Here is a 24,359-nt window from a genome sequence, read left to right on the forward strand (position 1 = left end):
AATGACTTTGAATTTTGTTTTTTGCTGCATGCATTAAACAGGATTTTTGAGCATTCTGATGTGTTTTTTTTTTAAATGCTACAGAACAAATCACTGAATGTACAGTTTTGTCTGACAAGAGTGAAGGAGTTTTGTGACACCATTGAACGAGAGAGTGGCCGGTTTGGTGCCATTTACGTCTCCAGTGAGCGCATTTCAGGTGCTCCGAGTGCATGGAGAGGGCCAGCGCAAGGAGATGTTCACGGTCACTACCAGAAACTTCATAACAGTTTTCTGGACAACATTCTTTGCCAGATACAGAATCGATTTCAAGATCACGAACAATTAATGTTTCTCTCTCTCCTCGACCACCAGCCGTTTCAGACATATCAAAAAAAGTTCCCACATACTGCATTCTCCAGCTTGACGCAGAGCCATGGAACACTATTTGATCTGTCCTGTTTAAAAACAGAGCTGCCAGATACAGAATCGATTTCAAGATCACGAACAATTAATGTTTCTCTCTCTCCTCGACCACCAGCAGTTTCAGACATATCAAAAAAAGTTCCCACATACTGCATTCTCCAGCTTGACGCAGAGCCATGGAACACTATTTGATCTGTCCTGTTTAAAAACAGAGCTGATTGTGATGTACGCATGACAGACTTTAAGGGGAAATCTCCCACTGATTTCTTCGATTTCCTACACCAAAAAAATCTGAGTGAGAGCATACCACAACTGTACAGATTGGCATGTCTGACTATGAGAGGCCGTTTGAGACATTATTCAGAATTACCCTCTCACAGACATGTGAAATTTGAGTCATTCACACTTTATACAGTAAAACCTCTCATACACTATACTGAAACTGCCTCTTATATACTATACTGAAATTCCCTCTCTTATGCTATACTGAAATGCTCTTATACACTATACTGAAAAGCTCTCACATACTATACTGAAATGCAGCTCCCTGTCTCATCCTTGACTCAGTGTTTGATAAAGGAAGTTCTCAACCCTATGTTACTGTTTTCATTCGTCAGTGTTGAAGCACCCTGCTTATGTAACTCAGATAGTAACTGTGTGGTTGTATTAAAACGGTTATATTAAAATTTGTGGCCGGGACACGGACATTTTCAACTTGTCAGCAGAAAGTATAGCAGGTGTAGCTTCTGTTCAATGGCAGAGGGATTGTTTATTTCTATTGATGTGGTCATGAGTTTATAATGACTAAGTGAAGCAGCTGGCTTCTTCAATACTATACTGGCCTCAGCAGATACTATTAGAAGGATTAGGTCTAACACGACAGCAACCGGATAACTGACAGTAGCAAGTCTGAATGAGGACACGCTAACTAGCCACCTAGCATAACTCAGCCCTTAAGATATGCAGTGCTGTCAAAGGAAGACCTGGATGGCACTGGACAACATACTTTTCACCTGCGTTTGGAGTATTCTCCAGGATATGCCTCACAGTGCTGTACAGGTCTTCGTTTTACAGCACTGTATATCCCAATGGCCGAGTTGTGCTAGGTGGCTAGTGTAGTGTTTAAGAGCATTTCAGTATAGTATATAAGAGCAGATTTCATTATAGCATATGAGAGCAGATTTCAGTATTGTATGCGAGAGTATTTCAGTATAATATGTGAGAGTATTTCATTATTGTATGCGAGAGTATTTCAGTATAGTATGTGAGAGCATTTCAGTATAGTATGTGAGAGGAAATTTCAGTATAGCATATAAGAGGCAGTTTCAGTATAGTGTATGAGAGGTTTTACTATAATGTGTGAATGACTTAAATTTCACGTGTCTGTGAGAGGGTAATTCTGACTGTGTCTCAAACGGCCCTTCATATCGGACTGTGACTATCCCTATATCCACTGCCAGTGTCGAGCGGACATTCTCTACCCTCAAAAGAATAAAAACGTATGCTAGGAATACGACTGGGCAGTCGACTCGCAGCTTTGTCCTCCATGGCTATAAAAAAGGAGTGACTGAAGGAGCTGAAATACAGAGATCAACTCTACAACAGTCATTGACTTCCTGTGCAAAGAAAGAAGGATGGATTTTTATAAGGAAGATGTTTATAAATAATCATCTCTGGTGAGTGTGATGTATTTTATTCATTTAAAAAAATGTTTTTGTCATTCTATAAGATCAATATTAATTCTGAACTGCTCCAAATGATGTACATGGCACAGCTGCGGTTGTAGTGTAGAGGTTTGTAGTTGACTAAACATGGTTTCTTGCTTTATTGATAATTGTTTTAATCTCATTACTCGAATTGCGTCTTTCTGTAATACAACGGTTTGGTATATTGTGTTTTTGTATATTATTGATGGTTTCTATAATTGAGACGTGAAAGTGGTGGTATTGAGAAGTTGACTGAGTCGGCTAAGTCCCCACTGAAGGCCCAGGTACAAAATACACGGCCTGTCACTGCTGTAATGTAAGGTTGGTGACAAACCCCACGCCATCTTTAAGGAAGAAATCACAAGGCAGGAAGAAAAATTCCATTTTAAAGTAATAAAATGTCACAAAATATTGTCTATTTGCATGATTTGACATGTGTGATACCAGATCACCTTCCCTCCTCTCAGCTCTCTTTAGTCATTTATACACAATATTGGTGCAAAACTATGCATTTGTCTAGACACTGAACTTTTGCAGCTCTTTAGATAATTTACATGGAATTTTTACTCACATATAACAAGGCATGTCACAACAGAGACACATCTGTCCTGTCATAAAAGTGCTATGTAAAAAGCCCACAATTAATTTATGCCATAAATACATGGTGTAATATAATCTTTTTCACTACTTTAGGACAGTATCACAAATGTATATATTTTCTTATTATTTTCAAACTCAGAAAGTAGTGTTCAGTATTTTGTACTTTTCCAGCTTTTTGTTCTACTAGAGTTTAAGTTCACCAGTGAGATTAATTTACTATGTGAGTAATGTTTCTCTACCTAATCTCAGATCTGCTTTTCTCATTTGGTGTCTTTGTCTTTGCCTCTACGAGGTCTCTAAGGCAGACTGAATGCTGACTGACGGCCGGAATTACAAATGTGCAAAAACTCTGGCAAACCTTCCTGCAGTACCTCATAACTTTTAATCAAAACCATGCCCGGCACTTGCCCCCAACTTTTCCACCAGAGCTCCTCCTGCATACTCAAACAGAAATTAAAGCAGCCCTTTTTCATACAGCAGAAAGTTTACACAAAGGAGAGCCTTATCCCTTGAGCCTGTCTCCTTTTCTTCTTTCCAAATACTTTCAAGATGAAATCAAACTCCCTTTTGAAAATTATATTACAAGCTTCCCAATATCATTCCTTTCTCTTTGGCTGTCTCTCCCCTCTGAGCTTGTCAAGTCAGACCAGCTTTGCTCTGCAGAAAATGATCAGCCATTATTCTTTGGGTGTCGTCCATTGTTGCAGGTCTTAATAAATACATGGCAGGGGTTCATGGGAAAATGGTACAGCAAGGGTATTTACCAGATAAAATAAAGAGGGAGTAAAAGGTAAGATAGAGTTGAGTTAAATGGATGGTGCATTTTCTATAGGTGACCAAGCTGTTCCATATATTCATCAAGTTCGACATGTAGGATTTTAGGATTATTGTAATAAATTATGGTCAGTTTATTCATTGTCAGTAATGACTTCTTATGATACCTGGTAGTCTAACAATCATACAAATATATGTAGCTGTCACACACTTTTGTATAATTTCCAGCTGGTAAGATTGTCATGTGTCCTGCACACATCTCTTCTTTTCTGTCATCAGTTCTACTCCTACTCAAAAAAAACAGTAAAGTCTGTTCAGTACAGTAAAACCTCTCTCTGATTTTCACGATGGCCAACATTTTGGTAAAACACACTTTGCTTCCATTTGAAGGTTTGACAGAAGAAATAAACAAACATCTTGCTTCACTGCCATCTGACACCAGCTACATAAAATAGAACATAGAAAATTTAACCATTGTGCCATCTAACAGAGAGGACTACAAATATGTGGAGAATGCAGTCCAAATTCTGCTGGATTTATCTAAGTCCAAACAGGGAAATGAGAATGCTGAGCACAGAATTTTATACTCATTAAGCTTTTCTTCTATGTCTCGATGCCAACTCAACTAATGAAAACCTATTTGTGAGGCATTATGAGCACAGGTGATGGATATTCTTCTTCTTTTTTAATCTTGTGAGGATTTCGAGGAAAACAAAAAACTTGAAGGTGTAACTGTGTGATCTGTGGAAAACTAAATGACTAAACCTGTTATAGCTTTCCTTGACTTCCTAATTTGGAAAGTGACGATACATAAAACTGTAATATGAAGCATTTTTCCTCTGTGTGTTTCTGCTGTAAATCTAAGGTAAAAAAACAAACAAACAAACAAAAAAAAAAACAAAAAAAAAAAACTGATGTATTAACTGCCAATAAACCCAAACCTCTTTTTATAATTTGTTCATCTAATGCTTTTTTCAGGTGTGACAAAATAATTGTTGGGTCTGTTCATATGTTCAATTTTTACCCCATAATTTAAAGTTCTTATTCCTATTTCCTTCATGTTCTGTCAGTCTTGTTGAACTTCTTTAGGTTAGGCATTTTCCCTGCTAGGAATAATTCATTTTTCCATCTTACTAATCAAAAATATTCAAGCCTTCAGGAGTTACTAAAAACCATATTTTCTTACAATGCTTTAAGAAAAAGGTGTAAACAGGCTGTGAATTTATATATTTTCATCTTAAAACTGTCATTCTATTTACAGTACATGAACAAGGAGTTTAATGACACAGTACAGGCTCCAATTAAAATCCAGCAGTCTGGTTTTCTGACAGTGCAAAAGTCAAAATTAGGTAACCAATCAACCAGGTATTATCCACAATTTCCACAGGGTGCGTATGCGCCGCAATACAGCTGTGCTGTGGCCTCTGCAGCTATTTGCAGCCATTTGTTTTTTTTTTTACCCTGTCCTGTCCAGCATCCTAACATACAGAACGGTGGTCTGTGTGCCATATTTTGCTTGACAGATTTGCTCTACCAAGGGAGACATGTTATATACATGGCTGCCCTTGATATTTTTATTATTTTTATTGTAATCGTATTTTCTTTAGTCTTTAAATGTCAGTGCCGAACCTGACAGGGAGATAGAGGAATAGTGAAGAAAAAAAAAGGGAGAAAAGGACTTAAATGTGGATTAAATGGATTAAAAGGTGTAAATAATAGTTGTCTAGGCTACCTAAACACACCACAAAAAAAACAAAAAAAAAACAAAAACAATATAAACTACCACAGTACTACATGATACATAAAGAAAAATAGGATAATTATGATATGAAAAAGTACAGTAGTCATTAAACATACCTGCAGAGAAACGTACCAACACACAAACATCAGCAACATCTAGTCAGAAGCAGATTGAGAGACAAGCACATTTGTGAGCATGCACGTGTGAACGTGCGTGTGTGGTCATGCAACAAGGAAGAAATGTGTGTTTGTAAGGGGGCTGTGATCACGCCTCACCCCGAAGCATCAGTGGGAAGGTGTAAATAATATATATATATATATATATATATATATATATATATATATTATAGTAAAGAGAAATGTGAGTCTACAAGGATGAGGGGGGAAGGTTGAGTCTGGCCAGTGAGAGCCAAAAGTGCAGATTCTTGTGTATTTCAGTCTGTGTTGTCTCTGTGTATGTGTGTGTGAAGAAGAAAGACATTCATTGCTTCATTTCCAGGCAATGATTACAGAAGCGTTGGTCAATTTTGGTCTGAGACAGCATCAATCCCCAGTAAACCCTGTCAAGGCAAACAGCCAGGTCAAGCCATCACATAACCCTGACAGGCTTAATCAGGCAGGCAGTGTGACAACCAGACCGACCCTCACCTCTAATTGCACCTCAGTCCTGTTTTTGACAGGACCTCCATACAGGTCACCCCCTTTAAAAGGTCAGACCCCTATAGCATACCACCACCAGCTTCCTTGTTGGAGTTAACATGTACAAAACTGAAAGCATGTGTTTGTGTGGGCATTTTAAAATGTATTTATATGGATATGTGAGCAGGCATGTGTAGGTTCTATAAGTACAGACAACATCTGAAAAATTTTGCTGAACACTTGGAAAAAAAAAAGAAAAAACTATTTTCTTTTTCTTTTTTTTACAGAATGAACTTCTAACACAATGAGACTCAAAGAATCTGCTTTATCGGTTGGGATGAGTAGTGAAAACAACTTTGCTATTAGTGTCATTATTACTATATAAGTTCTTATAGTGTAACAAAATCAACTGTGACTCTCATGTTATTCCTGTTAATGAATACAATAATGTGTGCAACATGAATTCTAAGTCAAAGTTTTGTTACCTTGGTAATCTATGGATGTGGAGATCAGATGACTTAACCCGAGCAATTATTTTCACACCAATCATGTCATTCAGAATCCCCAATGGCAATGTTACATAAAAAGCCTACAGGAGTAAACAGAAATGAAGTTGAGTTTTTATTAGTTGCTGTTAATAACGACGGCTCCCACTGCTGTCAGTCCTTTCATGCTTGATCTGCATCAGAATGTTATTTTACTGCGGTGAGACTGTAACATGCTCTCCTTCCCACACACAGGAGGTCACAGGTCTGTCTCTCTCCTCAACATACACCCCAAAGCTGCATCCATCACCACTTTCATCACTCAGATGGTCTTTCCCCCTTTGGTTGGTCAGTTCCACTTGGTGTACCCGCATACTGTCAAAAGATCTCCTTTCATGAGGAATGATCAGCTGTTTTTCAGAACTACATCTTACTATTAAACATTTGATTTAATATATACTGGATATATACTAAAGAATATATAACTATAGAATGACACAGGAACTCAAATTTCTCAATCATGTCTTGTTATCTACTAGAAGTGTGTCCATGTGGAGAAACAGCCCTCCAGTGGTAATCTGGGGGTTGGTGAGTGGCATCAAAACCCAGACCCCTAAGCAAGTGTTCATTGGTTCAAATCATATCTTTTACAACCTTGCTGTACACACGTGGCTTTTCATATAAAAGCTATGCAGATAATAGCCAACTGTACCTTGTAATTCCCACCAGATGACTGATAATTTCCACCCAAATCTCAGCTTGTCTCTCTGACATATCCATAGATAAAATAATATTAGCTTAATTTCTCTCAACATATCATTTTAAAGCTTGTTTAATAAACATAAGGAACCCAGAGATCATGACAGATTACCATGCTCTGATCATGTTAGATCTGTTTATTCATCACGTTGCTTGCCTCTTCACAAAAGAAAAATTAATTAAAAAAAATAAAATAAAAAAAATCTGACCCAGTCCTCTTTGTAAAGTGAAGCCCTTACAGCTGGTTTAAAGTGTGACAGCCCATCTGCTGCTTGAACAAGCAACATTATCATGTCATTCAGATATATACATATATATATTCTTGTAGCCAAATCAAATTTAAATCTGTTGGCAGACTTGCAGTGGGTGTGTCAGCTTGGATCCGAGATCTCTTTCCCATATTCTCTGTGAACATTCCTCATACATCAGGCCCGGACTGGCCGTTGGGAGCAGTAGGACTGTTCCCGGTGGCCTGGGCTCTTTAAAAAAAAAAGAATCATGGCAAACTACATTGGTCTACAGAAACTGGCACCCGCCCACCAATAAAATGATTTGTGTTCATCAGTTTTCACCTTCACTAACTGGCGATTGATTAAAAACATCAGTAGTCAAGTTTTATTTTCATTATGAGAGCGCGTGGAGGCGGACCAATAGAGAAAGAGGAGCATGGTGCTGGTAGATACTGATGGACTGATGGAAAAAAAGGAAAGGGGAGCAGAAGAGGAAAAGGGAAATGCCGGAAAATTTCCGAAATCTTTCAAATCCTTCACCAGCAGTGGTGACCAGTCGCGAGTTAACGTTTAATAAATGACAGATGCAGGGGGGGCAGCATGTTGTTTGGGAGCAAACTTTTATGATGACCACTGGTTGAGATTCTCCATGAGCCTTTTATGTATGTATTATTCGTGGCATGTATATTTATAAAGCTAGAGATCCAAGTTTAGTTAAGTTATGTATATTTTATTTTACATACAAAGCACTTTATTTTCAATATTACCAGTTGCTTGTTTATTTCTGTACCTAAGATACGTCACCTGCTAACCTGCTAAGTCAAAAATATGTGTGACTGTGTGGAAATTTTTTTGTTTCATTGTTTAAAAATCTCACTGAACTTTGCATGAGGTTAAGTAGCATGGACTTGTCCCATTTGATCATTAAATTGTATATTTAAAGAACTTAAAAGGTGTATGATCACAAATAAATATTCACATTACTCTTCAATGAAATTGCTTGTTTTACGTCACGAAATATTTGGTGGGTTCTGCTGAACCAAACATGGCCTGAAAAGTTTGGGAACCCTTAATAAGGTTGGACTGTGTCTTATCTTTTTAAGTTGAGTCAACTTTTTCATTTTCTATTGAATCTATCATAGTAATCTGGCATAGAAAGAATGAACAAAAAATAAAAGTTATGTTTAGCTCATCAGGAATCCTGCTGTGCTGTTGTACTGAACCTTTGGATGAATTTGAAAAAGGGGCTTTTGATGATTACTCACCCATATGTGGGTGCACGGATTTGTGGTTGTGCATACATATATGTGTGCATATGTGTGCAGTATATGAGTAGGGGTGGCCTACTAGTGAGTCAATGTCTCCCGGTCTGACTTTTTGTCCCAGTCCAGCCCTGTCATACATATATATATATGACTCCTTGTCATTCACACATAAAGCACACAGGAGACAGGCTATGCTCATAACGCGCTGATTGCTGCATGGTGCTCCTTCACTCCTGCTCAGTTAAGCTGCTAACACTCGACTGCCAGAGAAAAGAGGTTCCACTAGTTTTATTTTTAACTGGCAGAAAGCAAGAACTCACCCACATGCATGCAGAGATTGTCTATTATGATACACATCGCACTCTAACAAAATCACTAATGCACAGAATGGCTGAGGGGTCTGCACCAAGCTATTTCAATTCAGCCCCATGCAGACTTGCTCCTCATCCACGCTCAGGAATATAATCTGGTAGCACAGTTCAGAGCCAATCCAGACTGTTCTCTGATGACGTTCCACAATGGTGGAATAAAGTGTTAAGAAGGGTTATTCCTCTGTGCACACTGTTGGTCATTTCCACAAATAGGTGAGTTACATACTGTGTTTAAAAAAATGATGGTTATAATATTTTCAGCACACATTCTGTTTAGAGCAGTGTTTCTCAATCCTGGTCCTTGGGGACCAGTGCCCTGCATGTTTTAGAGGTGTGCATCTTTAATACACCTGACTCAAATGAATGGCTCGTTAGCAGGCTTGCAAAAAACTTGAAAAGCAGTTCAGTTAATCTGAATCAGGTATACTGGAGTTAAAACAAGCAGGGCAGTGGCCCCTGAGGACCAGGACTGAGAAACACTTGTTTAGAGTATCAACTGGCTCACTCGTGTATGCAGTTTTCTTAAAAGTGGTTGAGGACGAATATATTTTTTAAATATTTGGAAGCCCAGATATCTCATGTCTTCTACTCTTTGACTAGACACTATTAGCTAATTTCATTTCAAGAAAATTGAAAGAATTAACAACAACTGGATAAGAAACTGTACTTTTGTCACTCCTACCACTACTGAAAACTGTACCGTACAACTTCAGTAGAAGTCTACTGCAAATATCATTAGTTATACATGTTCCATTGTCCCTAGAATGACTTGGAAGGGCCAGGTTCAAGTCCACAGATTGGTAATGCAAGCAGCGGGTTAAATGCAGAGAAAGAATTGTCCCAACTGCTGTTAATAAAGTTTAAATTATTATTATTATTCAATACACATCTAGCCAAAAGCTTCAGAGTACTTTTATTAAAGACCAAAAATCTGACAAACTAATACTATTCCTCTAAGCTTTAGCTATAATTTGTGATTAGTGGAAATTAGGAGGATGGTGAACTACTGTATTCAGGACATGCCCTGCCTCCCAATGATAGCTGGGGGACCCCTCCACAGCAAAAAGTGGGCACAGAATATTGATAAAGGGATAGATTGTTATTAGAAAACCAAGGTAACACAGAGGTTTTTTGAATATCTTGGTTACTTTAAGACTCTCTGTAAGACCTAAATGGAAAAGCAGTACCACATTAAGAGTTCAAATGCTGCTTGCTCTCTGAACAGTCACTACACTGTGTGTGATTTTCAAAGCTTAATGATATTAAGCTTAGAAGAGTTCTTTCAGGGTTTAATTCATTTCTGTTGCAGGGGTGAATTTATCCTTTTGTGTCAACCAACTGGAAGAAAATCAGAGGAAAGGAAATTCTTGAGTGTCCACGTGTTCCATGAAAACTAATAAATTGATGTCAGACTTCAGTCTTGGATCTGTCTCGTCCGCTCTGTCTTCATCTCATTTTTCATCACTAAACAAGATTAATACTAACTACAGCCATGCAGGAATGGAAAAAAACTAATATATCTTGTATCTGCTTCAAGTTTGCTCACATTTCAATACTTTGTTCTTCAAACTATAACCAAGACTGTCTCTACAGTAAATGAAATCTTATTTCAAATTCTGTGAGGTAATCAATTCAGACTTCTTTTTTTCTTTTTGTGCCAAGTCAGCATGCTGTTTAGTTTAACCACACATTTTAATTGTATATGGTCGACGCTTCTCCAAAGTTTTAAAATATGCTGCGGTGGAAATTATGATGCTCAGTCTCACAGGCACCAAACTGAACATTATGTAGGGAAAACACATCTGCAAATTGTAATTTTCTCAGTCTTGATTGAATTAAATTTTAAACCCTGCTAAACCATTTAATGCAGTTTATTAGTTATGTGATGAATTAAATTTTAAACCCTGCTAAACCATTTAATGCAGTTTATTAGTTATGTGATGGTACTCTGTTCACAGCATACTTTGGCGATTTTGTGTCTTATTACTTTAAATTTTTAAGAGAAAAGATGTGACATAGAGAAACACGCACGTTTTTGTACTTGTGAGCACTCCTAACCATAAATTCAATATTAACCACAGTGTATATGCTCCTTTCTCAACCTTAAGCTTATTAAATCCAAATCTAAATCTAAACCACAAAGGCAAATCTTCATTACCAAAATGTATACAGGAGAAAAACCTGCAATATTGCCTCGTAAAAATATTGGAAGGAACACAGTTGTCCATTTCCAATTTGAACAGTTTTAGGTGACTATAAACAAAATAGAAATGACTACTTGTCATTTATAGCTAAGCAAAATATTGGAAAATTCTGTCATAATGCAGAAAAGTTTTACATTACAAAGTCCAGATGACTATAAAGTTGAATGAATGATGGTCTCTTTAGAACACTGCCAAAGAATTTAAAAGATATACTTACCTTTGCAGCATTTTGTTACCACACATATCATTTGCTTTAACTGACAAATGCTCTGTCCTTCTCCACTGGCCAATTTCTTTGCTTTGCTTGCTTCAGAAAACCCAGAGATGGACATGGATTTATTTAAGATTAATAAATATGCTCCTATCATATAAAAAAACTACAAGTTTAATCTGTACCAAAATCCATTTATACCCAAAAGTTGTTCCTACCTGCAGTTTATAGTATTTTTCTATGTTTTTTTTTTTCCTAAAATGGTAGCCAAAATATTACAGACTAATGCATTAGCAAAAATATAATAAAAGAAGTTATCGTGGCTTTATGGAAGATGAATACAAATAAAATACTAACATTTAACTTTTTAAAACTGAACAAAAAACAAGAAAAAAAAATCTAAACCTTTCATAATTATTTTATTAAGATCCAACACTTACAGCTCCAAGAAATATGGCTAGCATTTCTAAAGCATCTCCACTTTTGTGCATGAATGGCTAATATCTCAGATTGATATCAAAAGTATCGTTCAAAACCAGTGTGATGAGATCGATATTTTTCTTGCAGAAGGCTTTTCAGGCAAAAAGCCAAAGAATATGAATGACAGCCAACTAACAATAAGTTTTGCTTTTGTTTATCTAATTAGACCTGTTGACTTTCTTAAAGGTCCCATATTATACACTTTATTCCCAATCTGAGACCATTCATTAATATCTAAATGAAATATTTCCGCCATGGTATGGACAAATCGACCCTCAGTTTGAGTGCAGCGGCTTCTCTTCACCTCCCTCTTTTTAGCAGCTTCAGAAATGTGCCGTTTATGGTGGGCGGAACCCTGGTGGAGCAGCTCAGCTGTTGGCTCCGCCCATCGCATCGCCCGTCATGAGGTGATTGACAGGTTAGGCCTTAGCGGTTACTAGACGCTGATTACAGCGTAGTGAAGGATAAACAAACGCCGGAACACCGGAACCCATTCAGACTAATAAGGCCGAAACGATAAAATAACTACCAGCTCTTACCTCTCCAGCTGTGTCACGGACAGTTGGTATTGAACCTGGCTTCAGCTTCAAACGGTTGGCGAAGCCTGCTTTCCATGCACCCATGTTGTGAAAACAGTCCTCTTTGAAATGCTGGCCACAGACATGCAAAACCTTTGGAAGTTTTCCGGGTACATTTCCTCCAAAAATAAAATTAATCCACTCAGTCCTCGTGGGTTCAGTGGATGGAAGTAAAAAAACGTTTTCGTGTTCATTTATGCAGCCACAAACAGAACAGTGCTTCTGTCGCTTAGCCATGTCCGCTAACGAGGGTTGCCGAAGAGGGAAAAACACTGGGCGCTAGGTGATTTTTAGAGGGCGGGCTTTGAGAGCCGGTAGACGGGTCCATCGCTCTGTGGGGAGTGGTTATTGTCCCTTATGACGTCATAACGTATACGCTTTCAAACAAGCTCATTTCAGCGCTTACTTCCCTAGAGGTGGAGCAGGGGGGAGAGAGAGCGCCTGAAAGAGTTTCACACTTACGGGTCTCCTACACATGCGGGGGGACCAGTATGACTGTTCCAAAACCATTAAAAAGTGAATTTTGCATAATATGGGACCTTTAACAATTGTGTGTAATAATTATTTTTATTATTTACAAACAAAAAAGCTTGAATTAAAATTTCTCATTACTGTCATTCTGTTTGTTATTAAATGTATTTAAAAAAATGTGTTCTGTGTTTTTTTTATGATCATAAAGAAATCAATAATTAAAACCATTAAATGATTGGGAAATTTCAACCAAAAAGTACTGGTATCATATCAGTTACTGCAATACTTTCCTTGGAATTACTTGATATCTGATCAATACCAAAATATGCAGTATTGCCCAGACCTAATTTTAATAGCAAATGCCATCCAGGGCTGTAAATTAACACCCATCAACACACCAAATTTGTGTTGAAAATTCAATTTGTCTGGCATAAGTAAAAACTTACTAGCCATTCTGGCAGGTGATGAATGAGTAAAGCCCGAGTAAAGCAGCCAACGAGAAGAGCCAAATCCCATCAAAGAAAGCTGCATCTACAGCCACTGCTGCTTAGCAGGACTTTAGCTTGATGAACACACCATGCGGCTAATCATGTGTTAGGAATGGTGGATTATAGTATTATGTAAAAGAATAGCTAACTATAACTACCATCACAACATGGCCCAAGGGGGCTGCATCGCAGCTCCAGGACTGTTTAGATAACATTCAATAGGATTTGTTTCAATCAAACTTTATTTATAAAGCACTTTTCATGCTGGAGCAACACAAAGTGCTTTACATGAAAAATCAATTTATGCATATTAAAACAAAAAGAAACTACATAACAGGAAAAAAAAGTTACAGTTGCACACAGGAACATGCATGTATATACACACAAAGCCTCTTTTTTAAAAACATCAACAGTCTCTGCAGCCCTGAGGTTCTCTGGCAGGCCGTTCCACAGACGAGGGCCGTAACAACGGAAAGAGGCCTCACCATATGTCTTGGTCCTCACCCTTGGGACAACTAATAAACCGCTACCAGAGGACCTCAGGGTCCGTGAGTGTTCATAATCTAAAAGCAAGTCGGATAAATAAGAGGGCCCAAAACCATTAAGACATTTATAAACTACTAAAAGAACTTTAAAATCAATCCTGAAACGCACGGGGAGCCAGTGCAGCGATTGTAAGACTGGTGTAATGTGTTTGGTCCTCGTCAGAACTCGTGCTGCCGAGTTTTGAAGTAGCTGTAGGTTCGAAAGGGACTTCTTGGGAAGACCAGAGAGCAGGGCGTTACGGTTTTCTGATCTACTAAAGGAAGGTAAATGGCCTGCAAAAAAATAAAATAGACAACAACACTCGGAGGGTGTGGCAGGTCCTGCAGCACATCACCAACTACAAAGGCAGACCTGATAGCCTTGCGCTCACTGATACCTCCCTGGCTGAGGAGCTAAATCGTTTTTTTTTTTGCAAGGTTTGAGGCTAACAGGACTCCAACTACAGTGTATGCACCTCCAACCAACACCAGAACCCCCTTCTAGAGCTGCATGAACAAGATGTGAGATGGGTGCTGAGATCAATCAAATACAGGAAGGCTTCTGGACCAGATGGGATTCACAGTAAAGCTCTGCAAGCATGTGCTGCCCAACTCGCTGGAGTTCTCACACAAATCTTCAACATCTCTATTGCACTAACTGTGGTACCATCCTGTTTAAAATCTGCTACCATCATTCATTCCGGTCCTCAAAAAGGAAAGGTCAGCCACTGAAGACAAATTGCACTTACCCCTGTAAACATGAAATGTTTTGAGAAACTGGTCCTCCACCACATAAAACCCTGCCTCCTACCTCACTATGAGAAACACATTAAGGGAATTACAAAGTCAGCCTACTATCACCTTAAGAATATATCAAGGGTGAAAGATCTGATTCCTCAGCAGGACCTGGAAAAACTAGCCCATGCTTTCATCTTTAGTAGGCTTGATTATTGTAACGGTGTTTTTACAGGTCAACCTAAAAAATCATCTATGCACCTGCAGCTCATTCAGAACTCTGCTGCTTGAGCCCTCACTAAGACCAAGAAAGTGGACCACATCAGTCCAGCTCTGATGTCTTTGCACTGGCTGCCTGTTCGTCAGAGAATAAATTTGAAAGTTCTGCTGCTGGTCTATAAAGCTCTGAATGGTTTAGGACCAAAATACATCAGTGACCTCTTGACACAGTATAAACCTACCAGAACCCTCAGGTCACCTGGATCTGGTCTCTTATCAGTTCCCAGAGTCAGAACCAGACATGGAGAAGTTGCATTCAGCTTCTATGCTCCACATGTCTGGAACAAACTCCCAGAAAGCCTCAGATCAGCTGAAACACTCAATTTATTTAAATCCAAGTTAAAGACCCACCTGTTCTCTGCTGTATTTCAATTGTATTTGTTTAGAAGTCCAGATCTGCATCTGGTTCTTTTAAGCTGGAATCTTTAAACTTGATCATGTTTTAATGCTGTCTTTCCCCACACTGGAACTTTATTTCTTGCAATTTATCTATTTTATTTTAGTCTTTTCCTTCTGCTTTTGTTAATTAATTTTATTTCTTTTAATCTTCGTTTTCTTAATGCACTTGTATTGCTTTCTGCCCCCTGCAGTAATGTTTTATGTAAAGCACTTTGTCTTGTACATGAAATGTTCTATGCAAAGGCCTTGCCTTGTTACAGGCCAGTCTCACAAAGTGGCAGAGAATGACTGGGTAGCTGGATTTAAATGCAAGCATGCCATAAAAAGTAAAGAAATTAATACACTGAAACACAAGCAGCATCTGGCTGCATTTAAATGTTATTCAGTTGTTCAGACTTTCATTTTTAGCATCTACTAGCCACATTGGCTGATTCTTTAAGAGCATTGATACCATTGACTAAAAAATAACTGTATCTTATGCTCTATCTTCTTCAGTGCAGATGAAGTGTGTTTCTCAAATCTGACAGATGAATTTTATCTGTCACCATCTCCTTCTGGATTATCTGTTTTTTTCTTTCTCTTTTCAACTTCTAAACAAAGATGTGCAAATACGCTGTAGCCTTGGGATATGACAGTAGGTGAAGTTTCTTTTATCTTTGTACTGGGTTGAAACAAGTCTTCTCCATCCCAATATATGAAACCTAATTAAAAGACCACCCATGTTGTTTAACTTGGATTCCTTTCAACATGTCAAATGTGGTCTTTCTTTTTCTTTTACAAAATGTGCCATATACATCAACATGTCTGTGTTTTTATTTCCTGTAAGTATAAAGAAGAACAAAATCCAGTGTATTCCAGGCTGGCTTTAGCAGGCTTTAAAAGATTCTGCCTTTTTCTGTGCATTATGTACAACTACACATTTATGTAAACAATAATATAATAAAGCAGTCCAACAAAAAGTGCTGTAAGCCAAGGCAACCATAGTCAATCAAATACTATTTTAAGCCTTAGAAAATAATGGATATGCTTGAAGTTTATATTTCTGAACCTGGAAATATTTTCTTCTGTAATAAGCAAAAGTTTGGGTAACGGGGGACAAAAAGAAAGGTTCAAGGGTAAACATTTTTTTGGGGGGCATTTTTAATGATGGCCTGCAAGGCAGTGGGGTAAATAGCAAGACGGTTCCTGGTTTGGATCTTATCTGGGGGCTTTCAGCCTTCACCCTGTGTATAGGTTCTCTCTGGGTACTCCAGCTTTCTCCAACAGTCCAGAAATATGCATGTTAACTCTGATGGTGATTATAAATTGACCTTTGGCATAAGTGGGAGTGGCTGCTTGTCCTATTTGCCTTTATGTTGGAACTGCAATGGAATGACAACCAATTCAGAGTGTTCCTGCCGCTTCCCTGATAGCAGCTGGGAAAAGCTCCAGCTAACTAGCTAGATGACATTCCAGGAAAAGGATGAGGGAAAGCAGAGGAGTGTGCAATGAGAGCAAGAAAGGAGATGTAAAGGTGAAGTACAGAACAAAGATACCAGGGAGGTGTAAAGGAGAATGCAGACCATTGACCATCAATAGCTACGAACTAAAGAACAGTGATCTGTGGGATATGATGTAGACAGAGCCAACACCTAACTACGTCAGGTTTGACAGTAGAGCTTCTGGTACCTTTACTGCTGCTCCCGCCACCTTTACCTTAGTGGCTGCTTCCCCCACCTCCACCTATGTGGCGGTTTTCTCCATATCTTGCAGCTGCTTCCTCTATCTCCACGTTTGCCAGGTCCCTCAACCTTCACGCTTGTGGCTGCTCCCTCCACCTATGCGGATGCTTACTTCACCTCTGTGGCTGCTCCCTGTACATTCACCTCTGCGACTGCACCCTCTATCTCTGTGATAGACACCAACACCACCTCTCCTGTCCCCCTCCACTGCATCTTGGGCTGCTCCACCTATCTATAACAACAGAAGAGGTGGGAGCTGAGCTCAGGAAACTTTGGCCAGGAATAGCTTTTGGTCCAGATGGAGTATGTCCAAAGCTTTTAAAGGACTGTGCAGGGCAACTAGTAGTCCCTCTTCAAAGGCTTTTCGATATGAGCCTTCAGATGGAAAAATATCTGGTGCAGTGGAAGACCTCCTGTCTCATACTGGTGCCCAGAACGGAGTGGAGCTGAATGACCACAGCTCGCTTAATGAAAACATTGCAGAGGGCCCTTGTCCATTGCAAGGAACTTCAGGGCTCCGAGAGCCTTCAACTTGTTCCAATTTTTTCATTTTGTGTATTTGAGTTTGACATCCCTGATTTAATCTGTGTGTGCGTGAGAGAGTGTGTTTAGCTGCACGTGTGCTTTGATTTGTTTTTGTGATAAACTTTGGTGTATGACTGCTCATGTTTTTAGGATGCAAAAACTGTTGTTTTCCAATTATGTGAAGCATTATGTGAAGCACTGTGTGTTGCAGTCCTGCATGAAACGTACTATATAAATGAAGATTGATTTGATGATGATTTGATTTGAATCAGGTGTGTTGGAGTGGGGAAACATCTTAAGCCTGCAGGACAGTTGGTGATCTTGCACTAAATTGCAGCATATTATCCCTCCTCTCTACATTCAGGAAAAAATGCTTTGAACTGCAGTATTATTTTAAATTTCTTTATGGATTTTGCTATGAGGTAGGGATATGTGAAACTATTTGCTACACAAGAGCCAACCTCACTACAAAACACATTTTAAAAAAACAACCTTGCCACGCTTCATCGGCCATTTTCAAGCAAGTTATTTTCTAAACAGCGAAAGAAAATCCAGAATCAATAACTTGATCTAAACCCCCAACATATATGTTTTTCTTTTAATTACCAAAATGGGAACTAAGACAACACAGCTTTTTCAAATTCAAGACTTCATTGTATCAGTGTTTTAATTTCTACAGTCTGTATTTATGTAGCCTGACTATCATCTGACAGCTGCACGCTCTCAGTCATAAGATTATTAAATTACAGAAGATTAAACAAAAGGTCAAAGCAGCAAAATCTACAAGAGTCTCTAACATTTTACAAGTGATCAATATAGAACTAGAGACAATCTGTCCATTCATCTATTAAATGAACCGTCACACATCCTGTAAATGCGACTGAAGACAAACATATGACACACATTATGAAATGCACTTCTGCAGACATAATAATTTTCTACAACACCAATATCTGGCCTGGCTGAACTACAATGTAAAAAAAAGACATGTAGCACGGGAGAGTGTGTCCAACTAAATTTGGCTTGTGGCCAAATTTTTCCTAACAAACGGAATGGTGGATCAGCATTACATCATCAGGAAAAACCTGCTTTGGACTACCAAAACAAAACTTTATCATATTTATACTATTAGCTCTGTCTTGTATAAAAATGTCATTTAGTTTTTTTTTTTTTAATCAGCTGATTTAGCAACAGACTGTTATTACTGTGTCACAGCTTTGTCCTCCACACTGTGCCTGAATTAAGAAACAGATAGTAACCTGGTGATAATAAGGCTGCTAGGCTGCTGTCTTTATTCACCCACTTATACACTGTCATAGACATAACCTTTGAGCTCCTCATATCGGAGGAGGACAAGGATAATGATGAGATCTTCATCTCATCTGCTCAGGCTACATAGCCTGATGCCGTTTCTGCTCCACGGGGAGAGCAAAGCTGCAGTTAACTTCGGATGAACTCCCTTTACTTTAACCCAGCAGTGGTGAAGCAGACACAGGACTCTGCTGTAACTAGAAAAGCTGTGTGGTGTTTATTGCTAAAGCTGGTGGCAAAAACATTCACAGCTAAACAGGCAGTTTCTCACAACTAAAGGCTTAGTTATGCTCGTGCAGCATCTGCGTCAGGACGGTTATGCCGTCACCGCCAAAGGCTCTATGTAGGTCCACAGAGGCTTCAGCTACACGAACGCAGTGACACAGAAGTAATCCATAGTGATTGGTCAGTTTGCCATTATGTGTTTCTAGATTTTTGGATCTTCTTGCTGCAGAGCAACATCCCCTAAATATAGACAGGCAGGTCTGTGCAATGGTGAAAAGCAGCTTTTATCATTTAAGATCAAACATATCCTTTCGCAAAACAGATTTTGAGACATTTATCCATGTTTTCATTACAACACGACTGGATTAGTGCAACTCAGTTTACGTTGGTCTTTCCCAGTCATCTTTATCCCATCTCCAGCTGTTGCAAATCTCTGCTGCACCTCTTTTAACAGGTACATGGAGGAGAGAGCATATTTCTCCTGTTTTTAGCTTCACTGCTTTTAGGTTTCATTAAAAAAAATTTTTATTTGTTTTTAAGACATTGATTTGTCTTGCCCCTTCCTACTTCTCTGAGCTGTTGCATGTCCACTCCCCCTCCCTGTCACTCAGGTCAGCTGATCAGCTGCTCTTGGATGTGCCAAGGACGGGACATTAGCTCAGAGGGAACAGAGCTTTTGCAGTGGCAGTTTCTCGGTTATGGAACTTGCTGCCGCTGCATGTTAGACAGGCATCCCCTCTATCCATTTTTAAATCTCTGCTTAAAACCCATTTATTTGTTTTAGTCTGTGACCCAGCAGGAAAGTTGATTTTGTCATTATTTTAATATTATTTTTTGTTTTTATATATTTTACATTGTTTTTATTATTTTAGTCGTGGTCTTATTTTACATTGTTTAATTATGATTTTACATTTATTTTATGTCTTTTTGAAATGTTTTATGTATTCTTACTATTCTTACTGTTCAGCACTTTGGTCAGTTATTACTGATTTAAAGTGCTTTGTAAATAAAGTTGGCTTGGCTCCTTCTTCTTCTCATTCATTTGACTTTTAAAATGTTCACCAGATGGATCATTTTGAAGTCTGCTTCCACGATCTCTCGAAGACACTGCACCATGTTGGTCACCACTGTTCTAAAACAGTAAATACTTACCGGAACTGAAGAGAACCATTAAAGAAACTCCACCCTGTGGATCTACCAGCCGATACCAGCCATTCTGCCACCTGCAGATCCAGAAAAGAAACTGCAACATGACGCTGTTACCCTACACTCGAGTATGGACCATTCTCACCACTATAGTGACTATTAACTGTTTCTCATCAGGGATGGCGCTAGCGGACTTACCACTTTCCAAACCGGTTCAGCACTGTGGTCAGGTCAGACAGTGATAGTTTAAAAAAACAAAAAACAAAACATGCATTTGGTGCTGAAAATCCATATGATGTTCCAAATTCCTGGTTAAAAAAAACTCAAAAATGACCAATTTATGAAGATATTGCTACTTGATATACCTTACCTTGACATTTACAACTACATAGTCAATCGACAGTCCCACTTCACAGGGGAAGAATTAAAAGCAACAAGTCAGATTAGAGGCTTATTAATATTTTGTGGCAGTATTGGTATCAGATCTTCAGCTGTGGAAAGTGCCCTAAACAAAGTATTTCCACTTTATGTCAAAGCTGAGTAAGAAAACAGCAGTTCCAAATAACACCCTGTAAAAATTAGGGAATCCTGGTTTAGGAGTTAACATTACTAACAATTACTGTGAGAAAACATTTGAGACGTTTAATTTGTCTGTTGCTGGGACTGTTTAACATGTCCCAGCAGCCCACCATAAGTAGACTTGGAAAACATATGAAACAAAATTTTCAATAAACTGACAGCTCGCTACAAAGCTGAGCTTTTTTTACAGTTTCCAGTTATCTCACTTGAAGGAAACAACCCACTTAGCCTGTCGTTCAGGGTCAGCAGACAGGCTGCAAATTAAAATCCCAGTCTTGGGATGTCAATTAGAACATTCAAAGGCACGAGATGGATGTACCAATACAGTATATTGTTTTTTGTTTTTGCTTTTTTTGTTTGTTTGTTTTTTTTTACGTGACAAGCTGGCTGTGGACCTGAACCCCAAAGCAGTATGCCTGCTTTGTTTATCTTTTTGACACCCACTAATGTTGTCGACATGCAAGCCACGTGATTATTGATGAAACGTGACAATGGTAAACATGACAAGACTACAAAAACCTAAAGCAAAATGTTCACACAATGACACTGTGACTGCAGTAAATTATTATGACAGGAAAAGTAATGTTGCAAATAACACTTAGGCTTGCTAGTTTACCAATGCTTTTAGCCTTTAACCCTGTGTTATAGTATAAGAGTTATTCTGACTTTCATTATTCCACCTTCAATGACCCCTAAATTGCACTATTGCCCTATTTGTTCAAAACATGTCTCTTTCCAATAAGGTTTTGAGGTAGACAGTAAATTACACATTAAAATTGTTAAAGCGTAACTTTCTAGTTTACTTCTAAGCATTTCTTAATGTCCCCATTTTTTCAGTGTTTATTCATATTCTTTCTCCTGTATTCATGTTTGATGTAATATAGTTTTCCCGCCTTTTGAAAAAAAAACAAAACATGCACAAACCTGGTATTTTTCTGAGTCAGCTCACTCTCTGCTCACTTGCTCCTGTGGTTGCTGACCGGTAATGGTTTCTCCAGACTGAACATTAGTCTCAGCTTGCTGTAAAACTCCAAGCCAAAGCCAACAATTTACCCCACAAGCCTCCCCAATAATCCTTTCATCATTGCAGTGGCCAGTTCTAATGGCTACTAAATGCAGTGGCATGGAAAACTTTTGGCATTTAGCCAGCAGTTTGATCTGTGCTGCAGCACAAGCAGTTTAGAGGAGAAACGTGTGTTGTACAATGACCTTGTTTTGTAGTTCATGTTTTTGCATGTATTTTTATTTATTTATCTTAGTATCTTCCTGCTTTTGGCACTTGGGAGTTCCCCAGTACAGCCACAGTCTTGGCCACTAAATTGCCCTTCTGCAGAGACTGGAGTTTAACATACAGTATATAGATGGAGTTTATATTCAATTTCGGCAGACTCTTGAAACATCATACATCACTGATTCCAACAGCCACTTTGTAAGTGTTTGTATAATTAACCTTTTTGGGGCAACCACTTTTCAACCTCCTGTATCTGTTTCTACTTAAAGATGGTGATTTCCTCTATCGTACAAAAAACTTTGGTAAGTGAACTTGTGTAAATGTGCAAACAGATTTTTTGAGAAACATCAATCACCACTGTCCTTCTGACCCTTAACTCACTAGAGCTATTTTCCAAATCGTCCACCAGGCAGCCTTGCCACCTGGTGATCCCAGGCCCATATTAATGATTCTGCCTGGAGAGTCAAAACAGCCTTATCCTGGGCCCGCAACCAGGCAGTTCCCTAAAAATCCTGGGGAGGCCACACAACCTGCACAAGATGGCACATCCCGAAGGCTCTTTCCAAGGCCTTGCCCTCCATGCTGTACAAAGTGGACTTAAAGGCCGCCAGCCCAGGGGGTCCATTCTGGAATAATGCCTCCCAGCAGTGACTAATAACATTCATCCCCAGGATCCCATAGTTTGCCTGGACACTCTGGTCCTCCACTATAATCCCACTCCTTTCACCATCACCTCCCAGATCTCAAAGTCCAACAGGGTGTAGCCAACATTTGGCAAGTTAAGCCCACTGGCCTATCTTAAGGACAGCCAGGGAATATCTGCGGCACAGTGAACCCGCCATTGCTTTATGTGACGCTGACACAAAAACTGACTAAACAAGGTTGCCTGCGAGCCCGTGTCCAGGTTGCAGGGGATGGCAATACCCTGCAACCTTACCTTGTCTCCTGGGCACTGCCCAATTAATGCAGGCTTTAATGGAACCTCTCCGAGGAAAAAACAATTCAGTCTCAGAGTTGTTGCTCATAGTATATAGCTGGACCTGGACCAAAACTGAAAATGTTGGCGTTGGGTTCTGCGTCATTGGAGTGTTGCTTAAGTAACAGTGTGCACCATAATGCATTAGTATTGTTTGTTGATTGATTGTTCTTTGATACAATTGTCTGGTAACTTGAAGTTTATATGCAAACATGTAAAAGGTCCTGTTAGCAAGGTCAGAAGCAGCGAGTCAGCTGTTGCCACTTGCGCATTTTTGTACATTAGATTAAGGAAATATTGGTGCACAACCTAAAGTTGCAAGACAAAAACTCTGGTTTTTCACTGAAAACATAAATGATATAGTGAGAGTCAGCGAAAATCTTCATATTGGAAGATTTTTACTGAAAATATTTAATTTCAGTGCCCAAATCTGCATTTTCAATTCAATTCAATTCAATTCAGTTGAATTCAATTCAATTCAGTTCAATTCAATTCAATTCAATTCAATTCAATTCAATTCAATTCAGTTGAATTCAATTCAATTCAATTCAAATCACTTCAATTCAATTCAATTCAATTCAATTCAATTCAATTCAATTCAATTCAATTTAGCTTCATTTGTATAGCACCACTTTACAATATTGACATCTCAGGGCACTTTGCAAACAAATCAATTTGAGCCAATTCTTTGTGAGCCAATTAGTAGTTATACAAGCTAGTACATAAAAAAATAATAGCTTAGCTAAGAACACCAACACATTACATCAAATCTTGAGTTTTATCAACCCCCATTGCTGAGAATGCATAAATGAAATGTGCAAACATATAAAAAAAAAAATCTGCGGTTAACAAAAACCTACATCCATGAGTAAAAAGCCTGAAAAAATATTTTTTGGGAAATTTTGTACAATAATCAAACCTAGTATTCACCTCAAGTAATAATGTTGCCAATGGTTAATATAAAACTTTCTCAATGAACTGCTGATTAACACGTTCCCTTGTATTTTTACATGTCTACCCCTAGACCTGAAAGATCTTAATCAAAGGCATGTATTTGTTGAATTAGTACAGAAAAAGCTAATACAAACAGATGGGGATGTGATGTGATTTGCACACACTGTAAAATGGTTAGGCAACTCACAGTGAGAGGTGGACACGTTGAGCCAGTGTAAAACATATGTGAGTACTTAAATTGTTTCTGGCAGCTCTTTGAGTGCAGTGCCTGAAAACAAAACAGCAGAGCAGCAAATGACAGACTTCATGAAAACATGCTGAGTAAGTCCAAGAAGCATTGGCTTGTGC

The sequence above is a fragment of the Melanotaenia boesemani genome, chromosome 4 (assembly GCF_017639745.1).
Source record: "Melanotaenia boesemani isolate fMelBoe1 chromosome 4, fMelBoe1.pri, whole genome shotgun sequence".
Lineage (NCBI taxonomy): Eukaryota > Metazoa > Chordata > Actinopteri > Atheriniformes > Melanotaeniidae > Melanotaenia > Melanotaenia boesemani.